This window comes from Podarcis bocagei (assembly GCF_964188305.1).
Source record: "Podarcis bocagei genome assembly, chromosome: 2".
Lineage (NCBI taxonomy): Eukaryota > Metazoa > Chordata > Lepidosauria > Squamata > Lacertidae > Podarcis > Podarcis bocagei.
This window is the reverse complement of record NC_138126.1, coordinates 93,353,221-93,367,990: the sequence shown is the minus strand read 5'-3', so window position 1 is coordinate 93,367,990 and position 14,770 is coordinate 93,353,221.

The window sequence follows — 14,770 nt, the reverse complement described above, 5'->3', positions numbered from 1 at the left end:
CTTTTGACAGAGCATTCCACCAGTTTGGAGCTGCAGCCGAGAAGGCCCTGGCTCTAGTTGAGGCCAGCCTAACCTCTCTGAGGCCTGGGACCTTGAGGATGTTATTATTTGCAGACCGTAGGTTTCTCTGTGGGGCATACCAGGAGAGGCGGTCCCGTAGGTACGAGGGTCCTAGGCCGTATAGGGCTTTAAAGGTTAAAACCAGCACCTTAAACCTGATCCTGTACTCCACCGGGAGCCAGTGCAGCTGGTATAATACCGGATGAATGTGCTCTCGCAGCGAAGACCCCATAAGGAGTCTCGCCGCGGCATTCTGCACCCGCTGGAGTTTCTGGGTCAGTCTCAAGGGCAGCCCCACGTAGAGCGAGTTACAATAATCCAGTCTGGAGGTGACCGTCGCATGGATCACAGTGGCTAGGTCAGGACGAGAGAGATAAGGGGCCAACTGCTTAGCTTGGCGGAGATGAAAAAATGCCGCCTTTGTTATAGCTGTAATCTGCGCCTCCATAGAAAGGGAGGTATCGAAGATTACACCCAAACTCTTAACGGCCGGTGCTGGCACTAATTGCACCCCCGCAAGAGATGGGAGTTGCCCCCTCGATCCCATATCGTCCCGCCCCAGCCAGAGGACCTCTGTCTTCGAAGGATTTAACTTCAACCGGCTCCCACGTAACCATCCAGCCACAGCTTCCAGACATCTGGTCAGTGTGTCTGGGGCCGAGTCAGGATGGCCATCCATCAACAGATAGAGTTGGGTGTCATCAGCATACTGATGGCAACCCAGCCCAAAACTCCGGACAAGCTGGGCGAGGGGGCGCACAAAGATGTTAAAAAGCATCGGGGAGAGAATTGCACCCTGAGGCACTCCACACACCAAGGAGTGGCGTGATGACAATTCCCCCCCAAGCGCCACCCTCTGTCCCCGACCAGAGAGAAACGAGCGCAGCCATTGAAGGACTGTGCCCTGGATCCCCACGTCGGCAAGGCGGTGGTCCAGGAGTTCGTGATCGACCATGTCAAAGGCTGCTGACAGATCTAGAAGAATCAGCAGCCCCGACCCGCCTCGATCCAGCTGCCTGCGGAGATCATCTGTTAGGGCGACCAGAGCCGTCTCGGTCCCATGACCAGCGCGGAAGCCGGACTGGAATGGGTCCAGAGCAGATGTTTCATCCAGAAACCTACCAAGCTGTTCAGCAACCGCTCTCTCAATCACCTTACCCAGGAATGGAAGATTCGAGACCGGGCGGTAATTGGATAGATCTGAGGGATCTAATGATGTTTTCTTTAAGAGCGGATGCACCACCGCCTCCTTCAGTTCCCCTGGGAATATCCCGGTGCCAAGGGACAAATTGATGATATCCCCCAGGGGGCCCCGCACCTCGTCTGGACACGCTCTAATCAGCCATGACGGGCACGGGTCAAGAGGACAGGTGGTGGGCTTTCCAGCTTGGAGGAATCTGTCCACATCGGCTGGAGATATCCGGTCAAAGTGGTCCAATACTGGACCCGAGGACAGTCGAGGGGCCTCCAGTTCCTTTATTGTATCCAAATTGGCAGGGAGGTCATGGCGGAGCAACAGGACCTTCTCCGCAAAAAAGCTTGCAAATGCCTCACAGCTGTGTGTCAGATTGTTATTTAAATTTGGCTGTCCTTCAAGGGACGTTAAAGACCGAATTATACTAAATAATTGCGCCGGGCGAGAGCTAGCGGATGCAATGGAGGCCGAGAAGTAAGACTTCTTAGCAGCCTTCACTGCCATCTCATAGGTTTTCATAAAAACCCTATAAGATGTTCTTGAGGCTCCGTCACGGGCACCCCGCCATACTCGCTCTAGCCGTCTGAGGTCCCACTTCATTTTCCGAAGCTCCTCGGTAAACCAGGGAGCCCGGTTTCTGCGGGGTCGCAGAGGGCGCTTAGGTGCGATCTCATCGATGGCTGCCAGGAGCTGGGTATTCCAGCCCTCAACAAGCTCAGTCAATGAGTCGCCAGGGGGAGCAAGGTCCCGCAAGGCTTGACGGAATCTATCCGGGTCCATCAGCCTCCGCGGGCGAGCCCAAATCGGCTCACCACCTAAGCAGGGTGGGGGTGGAAAGTCAATCCTGGCTTTCAGAGCGTAGTGATCAGACCATGGCACCTTCATCGAAGGAGACATGATCACATCTATACCGGCGCCAAAGATCAAATCCAGCGTGTGGCCTGCTTGATGTGTGGGGCCCGAAACAAACTGGGAGAGCCCTAGTGTCGCCATGGAAGACACCAGGTCCAGAGCCTGTGAGGAGGGAGTGGTATCAGCGTGGAAGTTGAAGTCTCCCAATACCAATAGGTTAGGGAACTCCAAGGCCCAGCCGGCCACCGCCTCCAGCAGGCCTGACAGGGTGGCTGCTGGTGCGCTAGGTGGCCGGTACACCAGCCAGACAGCCAAGCTCTCCTCGGAGCCCCACACTAGGCCAACACATTCAATGCCGGGGATCGATGGCGATGGTAGAGCCCTGAAAGAACAATCTTCCCGGATTAATACTGCCACCCCTCCCCCCCGGCCCACAGTCCGTGACTGGTGGAGGACGGAGAAACCTGGGGGCGCCATCTCTCGTAAGGTAACAGTTACCCCTTCGCGCACCCAGGTCTCCGTCACACAAGCCAGGTCAACTCCCTGCGAGATAAAGAAATCTCGCAGGGTAGCGGTTTTGTTGCCTATAGACCTGGCATTGCACAACACCAGTGAAGGAGGTGAGTAATCCTTGCTCACCCTACCCTCGTCTCTCGGGATGGGGCGCAGATTGGAAGGGGTACGAGCATATCCGTATCTCGATCCCCTTCGCCTATAACATCTGCCCCCACCGCCATACCTCCCTCGCCCCTCCACGGTCGCAATCCCAAGCCTCATACTAACCTCCATTTACAAATAGAAAATAGAAAATAGAAAATATAACACTGTGACACCAGATGGTGCTGTGGAGTCCCGTCTTTCCATACCAGATTTGCCTGTGTGAGTTTACAAGGTGTTTAATTAACTGAATCGCTTCTTTGATGTGTCTAGATCCAGCCCTAGATAAGTCAGTGAAGCAAAGCTGGTGCAGATCTGAGTGTTTTTACTAAAATGGTGAAGAATGAGAGCAAGGGTAGGAAAACTGGGACTTTCTGTTGGAATTTTGCTTTTATTTTCCAGCTGGGGTGGGATTGGTGATCCAGTTGTCTTCAGCAATGATAAGGTGCATAGCAACTCACTCAAGGAGAAGGAAAGAAGCACCCAAGAAAAGATGTTGTAACTGCAGATGCTGTCAAATGTTGATCTGCTTCTGTTGGGTGCCATGGTGACAGTTAACTATCCTTTGATTCTCTAAGGCGTATTTTGGGCATGGAGACATGAAGGGGAGAACGAGACACTGAAAACAGCACAACTAAGCAATAGCCAGGTCAGCCAGCTTGATATCTTCCAGGCTTCATTTCTGACTCTTCATAAATTGCTGCAGTCAGGTTGAATTCTTATTTCAAAAGGTATTCCATTTGGACCATAATAAATAGATGGGAATTTCAGGTTATGAGGCAATGGAATTTCCTTTTTCTAAGCCTTTTAGGAGAGTGAAAGTCATTTCAACTTCATGCACACATAGGTGTCTGCAAGCAGAACAAGGGGACTTTTATGGAGACTATGATTGCATCCAGGTGACAGCACTTTCCCACTGGAAGAGGGAGGATGTATCCCTCTCATGTACATACACAAGTGCCCAGAGTCATCTTTTGGCAAAAAAATAATAATGGCTAAATTATTCAGCAATGTTTCTGTCTAGTAGGAAAAGAAGAGAGAGGAGAGTTTTCCATTTCTAATTTTCCATTTTTATTTTATTCTTCCTTTAGAAGAATAAGTTTATTGTGGGATTTGAACGGGAAGTAATGTGTCAAGCATTATGCCTCTGAATACCAGTTGCTGGCTATTACAGGCAGGCAGAATGCTGTTGCACTCATTTCCAGCTTGCAAGTTCCCCACAAGCATGTGGTTGGCCACTGAAAGAACAGTTAGCTGTCTTGGACCATTGGCCTGATCCTGCATGCTCACTTTCTGCTCTTACGAACAGACTCAGGTGTCATGTGTAGCATACTGAGTGTCTCTGTTTTCATTACAATGGTACCTCAGGTTACATATGCTTCAGGTTACATAAGCCTGAGCTTGGCCATCAAATCCATTTGAGTGCTGAACAACTAACTGCCCAAATGACTACAGACCTATTGCATTAACATCTGTAGTGATGAAATGCTTCGAGAGATTGGTCCTTCAACACCTTAGGACATGTTTTCCACCGTATTTTGAGAAACATCAGTTCACCTACAGGAGAAAAAGGTAAACAGATGGTGCCATAGCTACAGCCTTTCACCTTGCAGCGAGTCATCTGAAGAGACTGGGGAATTATGTTAGAATGCTGTTTATTGATTATAGCTCGGCTTTTAATACCATTCTTCCAGACTTTCTTATCAAAAAACTGATGGAACTAGACCTTTCTTCTACCATCTGTGACTGGATTAAAAACGTTCTGAGGGATCGGACACAAACAGTGAGGATTGGGCCTGTTACATCTACTTCCCTGAAGCTCAGTGCTGCCACCCCACAGGGATGTGTGCTGAGTCCCTACCTGTACTCGTTGTATAAATATGACTGTATTTCATCTGATCCATCCACTGTAAATATTAAGTTTGCAGATGATACTACCATAATGGGTCTAATTACAGGTGGAGATGAATCAGCATATGGGGGGAGGTTCAAAAAGTATCTACATGGTGCTTAGAGAATAACTTGCACCTAAATATTAGCAAGACAAAGGCGATGGTGTTGGACTTTCGGAGGAAGAGAAGGGAACTAGCCCCATTGTATATCGGGGGTGTTGTGTGGAGAGAGTCTCTTCCTTTAAATTCCTGGGAGTTTACCTTAGTGAAGACCTTGTTTGGAAAAACAATATAACTCAGGTGGTTAGGAAGGCCCAGCAGAGACTCAATTTTCTCAGGGTCTTGCAAAAGAACTATGTTAAACAACAATTGATAACCTCCACAATAGAAAGTGTCCTCTCATACTGTATCACAGTGTGGTGTGTTGGCTTGACAGCCATGGACAGAAAGTCTTTACAGAGGGTGGTGAACACAGCACATGATCTCATGGGCTGTCCCCTGAACCCACTAGATGGCATCGCAAGGGATCGTTGCCTTAGGAGAGTGAGAAAAATTCTCAGGGATGATTCACACCCCGGCCAGCACCTCTTTAATCTTCCACCCTCAGGCAGGAGATATAGATGTATAATCAGTCATTGTTGTTTAGTCGTTTAGTCGTGTCCGACTCATCGTGACCCCATGGACCAGAGCATGCCAGGCACTCCTGTCTTCCACTGCCTCCCGCAGTTTGGTCAAACTAATGTTTTGAGCTTTGAGAACACTGTCCAACCATCTCGCCCTCTGTCATCCCCTTCTCCTTGTGCCCTCAATCTTTCCCAACATCAAGGTCTTTTCCAGGGAGTCTGCTCTTCTCATGAGGTGGCCAAAGTATTGGAGCCTCAACTTTAGGATCTGTCCTTCCAGTGAGCACTCTGGGCTGATTTCCTTAAGAATGGATAGGTTTGATCTTCATGCACTCCATGGGACTCTCAAGAGTCTCCTCCAGCACCATAATTCAAAAGCATCAATTCTTCAGCGATCAGCCTTCTTTATGGTCCAGCTCTCACAACACACAACAGGCTAAAAAACAGTTTCTATCTGTTGGCTGTTAGGCTGCTGAACAGAAAATAATATAGTGCAACTGACTTTCGGGGTTGGTGTGTTGTTCGACAAGCACATAGAGTGCAATGAGATTGAGTGTTTGGGGGGGGGGGGAGGCTTGGTTAATTTCATTTGACACAGGTTGTACATTGACAATAATGGTATTATTATTACTATTAACAGTAGACCCTAAATATATAAAAATAAGGTGTTCAACCATAAGGATTTGCTTCAATGTGGGATTCTCCTACTAGTGAAGGACCTTGCCAGCCATATCTCCCAGGTCCCATTCCAATGTGCTGCATTAGAATATGCAATCAAATGGATTCATATGATAGACTGGTTTACTTTGCCTTGGTTTACAACTCTTGAGAGGCATACCCTTCTTTAGTGTTCAGGGCAGAGGCCACAGGGGTGCTTCTAATGGAACCCATCTCACGGAACATCTGAGAGGAGATGGTGGGCCTGAGTCCAGTTAAGATGAATCAGAGTCTTAAGTCAGGGCCTGCAGGGGTAGCTTAAACATGACCCAACCTTGGGTACCAGAACTACATTTAAAAGCATGTGCACACGTCAAATGAAATTGGGCTCTCAACAGATTCAGAGCTAGCAGTGATTACGTTTCCTCAGGAAAATGAGAAAGAAATCTGGGAAGGGCAAAAACCCCACAAATGCAAATTTAGATTTAAAAATATCTGGAGTGTATTCAAGCTCCATCTGTAAATGGAGAGACCAGCTGCTGTGTCTCCAATCTCCAAGCATGGAATATACACACACAAAATGTCCTTGCTTGTAAATGTTTAGAGAAAAACAGTTTGCAATGTTCCCTTCCAAGATCCGTTTTGTATCATCTGGATGCTTGACTGAGAGAAGGGGAATTTTGCCAGTTCTCTGTGTGTACCCTAGATGAGTTTAGGTTCATGGCTTCATAAATCACAGCGTGAATTTACCTCGCCAAACATCAAATGAACATTCTTGCATAGGATGAAAGAAAGTTGAAGTTGCACCATTAGTATCTACACGAAAGCTACTTTCTGTTCTCAGTCCAGAATTTCTAGGTACTGCCATCATCTACCTGTTAGACTGTGTTCTGCCACAGACCCTGTTGTCCAGTGTAGCAACAGATAGGCTACAACAGAAGACAGAGCATGAAAAGCAGCTGGAGAGGGACAGAGGGTGAAGAAAGAGCTGTTGAGTGGAGGGGAAAGGGGCTGTTTCCTGTTCTCTGGACCCCCCAGGCAGCTCAGCAAACTTGCTGCACCTGGAACTGGATTTGGAGAGTGCAGCTGTGGGCAGCCTGAGGAAGTACCATCCACTTTGGGCCTGCCCATATAAAGCAAATCGAGAGTGAGAGACTAGGGTGATGCCCGCTGTTTCCAGGAACTCTTCTCATTATGAGACTTTTGTGGATGAATTCAGAGCTTGTTTGCACCCTGGGTGAGAACTCAAAGGCTGAGAGGAAGGGTGTGTTGGAAGGAAAATAAATTGATATTGATTTATATATGTTAGTGATTTTGTCTTAATGTAATTTTTTTGTATGTAACTGCATATTATTGTAATATTTTGTTTTGTCTGTTGTTGCTTCAGTTTTTTTACTGCTAGAGTGGTGCATGCTCTGGTTATCTCCCGCTTGGACTACTGCAATGTGTTCTATGTGGGGCTACCTGTGAAGGTGACCCGGAAACTACAACTATTCCAGAATGCGGCAGCTAGACTGGTGACTGGGAGCAGCCGCCGAGACCATAAAACACCGGTCTTGAAAGACCTACATTGGCTCCCAGTACATTTTCAAGCACAATTCAAAGTGTTGTTGTTGCCCTTTAAAGCCCTAGACGACCTCGGCCCAGTATACCTGAAGGAGCATCTCCACCCATCATTTGGCCTGCACACTAAGGTCCAGTGCCAAGGGCCTTCTGGAGGTTCCCTCACTGTGAGAAGCAAAGTTACAGGGAACCAGGCAGAGGGCCTTCTCAGTAATGGCTCCCACCCTGTGGAACGCCCTCCCATCAGATGTCAAAGAGAACAACAACTACCAGACTTTTAGAAGACATCTGAAGGCAGCCCTGTTTAGGGAAGCTTTTAATGTTTGATGGATTACTGTATTTTAAATATTTTGTTGGAAGCCACCCTGAGCGGCTGGGGAAACTCAGCCAGATGGGTAGGGTAATAATAATAATAATAATAATAATAATAATAATAATAATAATTGCAGATATATATATATATATATATATATTTGCTTTCGTAGATTTTCACGGGTACAGGAATGCAGGTTTTGGTGTCTTCGGGTGTCTTCCCGTGTAAGAGTTGGGGTGTCTAGGCGACGTTTCGACGAGGTCTCACTCGTCATCTTCAGGCTGGTGCTTTCGGCTTCTTGTTACTAGAACAGAGTATATATATATATATATATATATATATATATATATATATATATATATATTTAATATATTAAGTGGAATAGAAATTAAATAATCAACCAGACAGGCTGAATTGGTACTAAAAGGCTAAGAATTTCATCTTTAGTGAGAGCAGGAGCTTCATCAGATTAGTCTTTTTTTCCATGTGAAGGGCATAAACTGATTGCCACATTTTGACTGAGGAAACAATCCCCTACTCCTCTTCCAGTTTGCTAGGAACTTTTGGACTGCCACCCCCATTCCCACTTACTGCAGATGTAATGTTCTATTGCTTTTCTCCTTCTTCTTTGTTGTTTCTGCTCTGTTAACTTGCAGCATGCAGAAGGCTGCTCTTCCATTTCATCACAGGACTAATTTCTTTGAGGCACAGAGCAATTTGCTCTGCTATATGAGTTGGGGAGCTTCAGGCTTGGGAGTCAAATGTGGCCTTACGGTCCTCTCTACCTGGCTCTCGGGAGCCTCCTGAGCCACATTCTCTCTCCTCAAGCCATGAGAATTGTGTTCTGGCTCAGAATAAACCAGGTCAATGGAGAAATGAAAAGCTATTCATTGCCATTGGCATCCGCGGGCTCAACGCCGTGGGTGGCTCTCTCTCTGGCTAGCGAAACACAACACTGTGTGTGACCCAACAGTATGTCAGCTAGGGCAGCCTTGGGGTTGGGCCTCTACAGTACTCTTGTTGCTATGATATATCATTAACGATATATCATTAAAGGAGAGAGATCCCTAGGCTGCAATGTAAATGGCCCATTCCACCCTGTTGTCAGCAAAACCTCCATCTCATTTGACTTTTCCTTCCCAGTCTAATTTTGGTCCGTTGCCAGTGGATTACACCTCCTTTTGCGGGCTGTCGTTCACAGTGAAGCTAAGTCAGTAATGAAGTCTGTTCAAATTTCCTGGGACTCTGATTGTTCTTCTCTCAATTAGCAAAGAATGCAAATTATTTTCCCAAGTGAGGTTGGGGCTGGGGTGAGAAAGGAGGTGGGGAAAAGAAATGGAGAACAGTGGGGCAAGATGGGCATTCTGAGCAAGGGGGTGTGTGCCCCCAGCTTCCCAACTGGCTCTTATTTGCTGCATGGACCATAAAGCTCTTTAACGGTGGTGACAGGCGAGCTCTGACTGAGAATTAATAACCTTTTAACTCTGCTCCATTAATGAGTGAGGTTATGGCAAATTCTAGTCCCTTTAAGTCACATTACCGCCACATTCATCAGTCATTAACCAAATGGACTCACAGTTGCCCTGTGAGGAGCCCCTTGTCCAGGAGTGGGTTTCCAGTGGGGGGTGGGGTGGGGGGCAGCAAAAGATGCTTCATTTGGGGACAATTAGGTGACATCTAGTGGCAATGTACTGCCCTCAATGTGTCAGGGAGGCACTTGATGAGGCCTGCAGACATGTCAGAAAATTGCAATGACAGGAATTCCCTGCCGTGCTGGGCACACACACAGTCGACTCAGTTCTAGAAACACCAGTGTTGTCTTCCTCTTCCCATCACATGCCTCCCTCCCTCCCACGAACCATTTGATTTTATCAAAATGACATTAACCCATCAAAGGTTGTGAGCCAACTTAGCTTCCTTAATGTCATTTGCCGTATTTTGGTCCTCTTACCACTTCATCTGTAAAAAGAATGCAATATGTGGATCCTCTGCCATGATTCACTTTGTCTAGGTTTTATTTTTTAATTCCTATTCACAATGGGTAGGGGGTATTAATTTGAAATGCCATACCTTCTACATATGCCCATTTCCTACTCAAACTTAAATGTTCCTATATGTGTGTCTGCTCATGAACAACACCCAGGTATGCCAAGAATCCCAGAGTGGCTTGGCATACTCATTCATTTTCCAAGAGCAGAAGTATGTATTTCCCATCTTATGGTTTTCATGACTAACCAGTCAAACCTGTGGCTGGCAGGGCATGATGGAGTGACATAGCTGCTGCCATTCCCCCCTCCCAATTTCTCTTTCCCATGGCTTCATCTGTTTAACAACAACTACTACTACTACATATCCTGGTTTTGAGTCAGAATATTTTCTTCAGTTAACTGTAGTGGTAGTGGTTTTCATTTAAGACTTTGGTTTGGTGCAGTTTGGACAGCGTTTTGGGGGGAATGACAACACAGGGGTATGCATACCCCTAAACTTTTTGTGAATCTTTGTACTTTTGTCCATTTACTGTATTTATTTTTCCCGATTTAAACTATAAAATGGTGATTTTCTTGAGTCAAAATGAGAGTACCTGTGACGTTTGCCCATACTTTGGGGATATGTTTGTATTGGGGGAGAGAAAGGGTTAATAGGTTGACCAATAGGAAAGCCCGGAGGCAGAGCCTACCTGATTTTGAGGCTCAGCCCAGAGGTTTTGACAGTTAGTTTGGTTGGTTCTTTGTGGGGGGGGGGTGAGATAGAGGAGTCAGAGTGAGTTAGAGACAGGGACAAGACTGAGAGGAAATAGTGACAGCATTTCGAATATATTTTAAAACTTGTTTGTGTTTGAAATAAACTCTAATCTTCTTTGTTAACTCTACCTGACTGAGACTCAATACTTCACCGGGGAACCCTGGGTTTTTTCCACAAAATTGGTGGCAGTGGAAGGATAAAGTAGTGGTGTACAGGTCAATAGTCCGTGAAATGACCAGGGGCGCTGTATGAACACCACAGTACCCCAAATATATATATATATATATATATATATATAGAGAGAGAGAGAGAGAGAGAGAGAGAGAGAGAGAGAGAGAGAGAGCACTAAGGGTATTGGTCTGGATGTGGAGGACCCCTACCCAGAGGTTACTTTGAAAAAATGCTCAGCCATCCCAGAGTCCTTTGCGCAGAGTAGGACAGTATCATAGACAGTACTAAATGACATGAGGCAGAAACCAACTGACTAAAACCACAGTTCTGCCATCTGTAACACTGAAGCCTCATTGCCATTGTCTTCTCCCCTGACTTAGCTCTGCAAACTGGAGGGTTGCAACTGTGTCGTGGGTTTTTGTTTTGAATATACAGGACCTCGTTACTAGTTGGCCTCTCTGCTGGCCCTTAACATTGTCCCATGTCTATAGTGTAATGCCTGTCTGATGTAAAGCAATACAGTAGCAGCAATAGACAATGAATAATATAATATACCCATTATTCTTGGGCATGTTACAAAGATGGATTTAAAAAAAAAAAAGCTGGAATCTCCATACAGAAGAGGTTCAGCTCAAGTGAAGGCAATGGTTTGGCTCATTATTCTTTAATTATGGAAGTGAGTAATTCGGGTGAAAACAAGGAACCCCCCCACAATGGAGGTGATATTCCAGTTCATTGAACTGGTTCAAGTTTCCTTATGCGCTGTGTTCACATGACAATTTATTCAATTTCCCCAACGTTTCCTGAACTGTTAATTCCCACATTATATTTGAGCTTTCACACGTTGTAAAAGCCACTTCCAGGAACATAGTGCATGTTTCATACTCATTTCTGTTTTATTTGCAAACAGATTGGCAGCAAATAACAAGGAGATCAGCGCTAAACTTGCACCATATTCTGCTATACTTCCAGAAGTGCCTTTTACATTGTGTGAAAGCTCAGATATAATGCAGGTATTAACAGCTCTGGAAATGTTGGGAAAAGAGAATAAACTGAATGTGTGAATGCAGCCATAGTAATTCAGGCTGGAGTATTGTTTATGGGTTTTTCTTGCTGTTATGACTATTTTTTCTTTCTGTATTATGATTTATGTGGAAATTGTTCAGTTTTGTTGTGTAATTTTTGATGTGATTGATTTATCATTTATGACTACTTTTGTAATTAAATCATTTCATGTTCTAAGCCACCTTGAGCATGATTTTAACTCTAAAGGCAGCATACAAATAAAATGAGGATGAGGATGAGGATGAGGATGAAATGGAAGCCAGGTGAGAAGTTTTTCCATTTAATTATCTCATTGTCAGTGCTATTTTTCAGGAAAAAGAGGGGCTGGAACTCACCATGAACACCTCCCTCATTCTCTTAGGATGGCAATGGCACCTACCTGAGAGGTGCAGGAACTGAGTACTGGCGAATTCTGGCTGAAAAAACATCCTACCCATTGTAGACAAAGTTGAAAAATAAGGGAAACTCCAGACTCTGGTCATGTATCATATTTGTATTCCCTCTGATCCTGAAGGACAGTACAAAAGGAAATCTATTTATCTGCCTATCTACATGCACACAACACACACTTGTTTTATGTGGGTGTTATGGTAAAGTGTCAGTGCAATTAGAACATGATAACATGTTTTCTAGATTCCCACAATGAAAAATTAGCTGCATCCAACTGTATATTGCAGCTATTCTACCTTGGTCATTACTCTTTCTCCCTTCTGTGCCTGAAACCTAATGTCTCTGTTGTTCCTGGTATCACTTTCAGTCAGCCGTATAATCATGTATATTATTTTTCTTCTATTGTCTTGCCCGCAGGCTGCTTTCCCTAGCAGCCCAATATGAAACATTTGGAATGCATGCACAATGATAGCTGTACATCGAGACAACTTTGATGAATTCCTGTTCAAAATGTGCTTACATTTGGTGCTAGTGGAATAAAATTTGCCCCCTCCATCTGAAGAGAATAAAAGTTTTTATTTTTGTCTTTGGAAATCTGAAGCAGCAGAGATAAAAAGTCTTTAAAAGTCACAGTTTAGGGAATTTTGATTCCTGCCCCCCCCCCCTTTTTAGTAGGTCTGGATTCAAAGAATTACATGATTTGTTCTATTTGTCCAACTGAAATTTGGGTTGGTCAAGCCTAACACCTCTACCTCATAACACATCATAATTAACTTTTTTTAAAAAAAAGAAACCTGAGGACACAGACAGGCCATAGAAAATGAGAGGGGCATAACTGACCCCCACCCCAACAAGTAACTGTTCCCCATCCCTCCCCTCATTTTTTACCCCCTGTGGTTGCTTAAAGGAAAGATGCTTTTCAATCTCAAAATTGGAAATGAAAATAAGGGTGCAATCAACAGGATTTACAAAAGAGAAAATCTGTTTAGGGTAGGAGTGTTAATATGAAATATGCCATTGTTTTTGCTTTCAGAAATCTAAAAGTGGTACAAATCTTGCTCCTTTCAGGTTACAGACTCCGCTAACCCAGAAATAGTACCTCAGGTTAAGAACTTTGCTTCAGGATGAGAACAGAAATCGTGCAGTGGCAGTGGGATGCCCCATTAGCTAAAGTGGTTCCTCAGGTTAAGAACAGTTTCAGGTTAAGAACGGACCTCCAGAACGAATTAAGTTCTTAACCTCAGGTATCACTCTCTATATTTTTTCTGGTGCTGCAGCGACTGAGGGAGATTTCAAAAGCAGTTTTCGACTCCAGTCCCCATCAGCACAAGCCAGCACATTCAATTGTCAGTGATGATGAGAACAGGAGTCCAACCATATCTGGAGAATACCAGGTTTGGGAAGACTGCTCTATTTCAGTGCTAACCTTTCCATGAATATTTGTGGTTCCATTTAATTCCAAATTAGCAGCATGGTTTATCTCGACAACACTTCTGAACAGATATTTTCCTTTTATCAGAGACAAGAACACAGGTGGCAGTATCTTTCATATGAGATATCTATGTTCAGGTTAAACAGTGAGAAATTCCAAGATGATGAAGATCAGGATGATAAGGATGCCTTATTTGTTGGAACAATAGAAGACATGTGTAATTAAACTTCTGTTGTTGATAGTGCATTTCTCAAATAACCCAGGGAACTGTAACATACAGAGCTCTACAGATCCTGGCACCCTTAAACTATAGTTCTCAAGATTCTTTGGTAAGGTTTATGTGATCTAAATGTGTGCACATAGCCTGACACTCTAGTCCCCTGCCAGACAGTCAAAATCTCATACAGTTTCTTTCTCTCAAACTGGACAGCTACAACTCAACTTGTAGTGGGGACAGGACCAATTCAGTTGTTCTTCTTAGCACTGTCAACAGACCTACCTTAGGTTTGTCAGGGTAAGTTGGCATGTGTTTCCTTGTAGCTCTTGGTAGAAAAATTCCAGCTCCCTGAAATTTGCATATCCAGTTTTGGTAACCTTTTATACACATGACGCTATGACTCCATTTATTCCCATGTTTGCCCCAAGAAGATGATAAGCTTTGTGGCAGCTTTGTGGTGGCAGAGTACATATTCCACAGCATTGCATCTTCATGAAGCGTTTAAAGCAGGGAGCCTTGGACCTTTTCAGAAACCCTCCATTTGGGTTGTGGACTGTAACTGCCCACAGCATTATGCATGCAGGGTGAGTTTCCAAGTAGGGGTTATATTTTCATGCTTTTCTTCTTTCGCAACTGTTTTTTGAGACTGTGAAAATAAAGAGCCCCACAGAACACCTGTCAGCTCCAGGCATAGGAAGAAAACACTGATGGAACCATTTGACCTTGGGTAAAAAGAAATATTTTTTAGGGGGGGGGACTCTTTTAAAGCTTTCAAACAAAGTCAGCTTGTCACTTCTCACAGACTTTCTAATTCTTTCCAGCTGTAAATCAATCATCCCATTAACTCTTCTCTCCTGGCCTCCCACTAAGTTATCTGGGGATTGGCTGGTCCATTTTTGGCAGAGCTTGGAGAATAACGTATTCCTTGTACATGGGCTGTG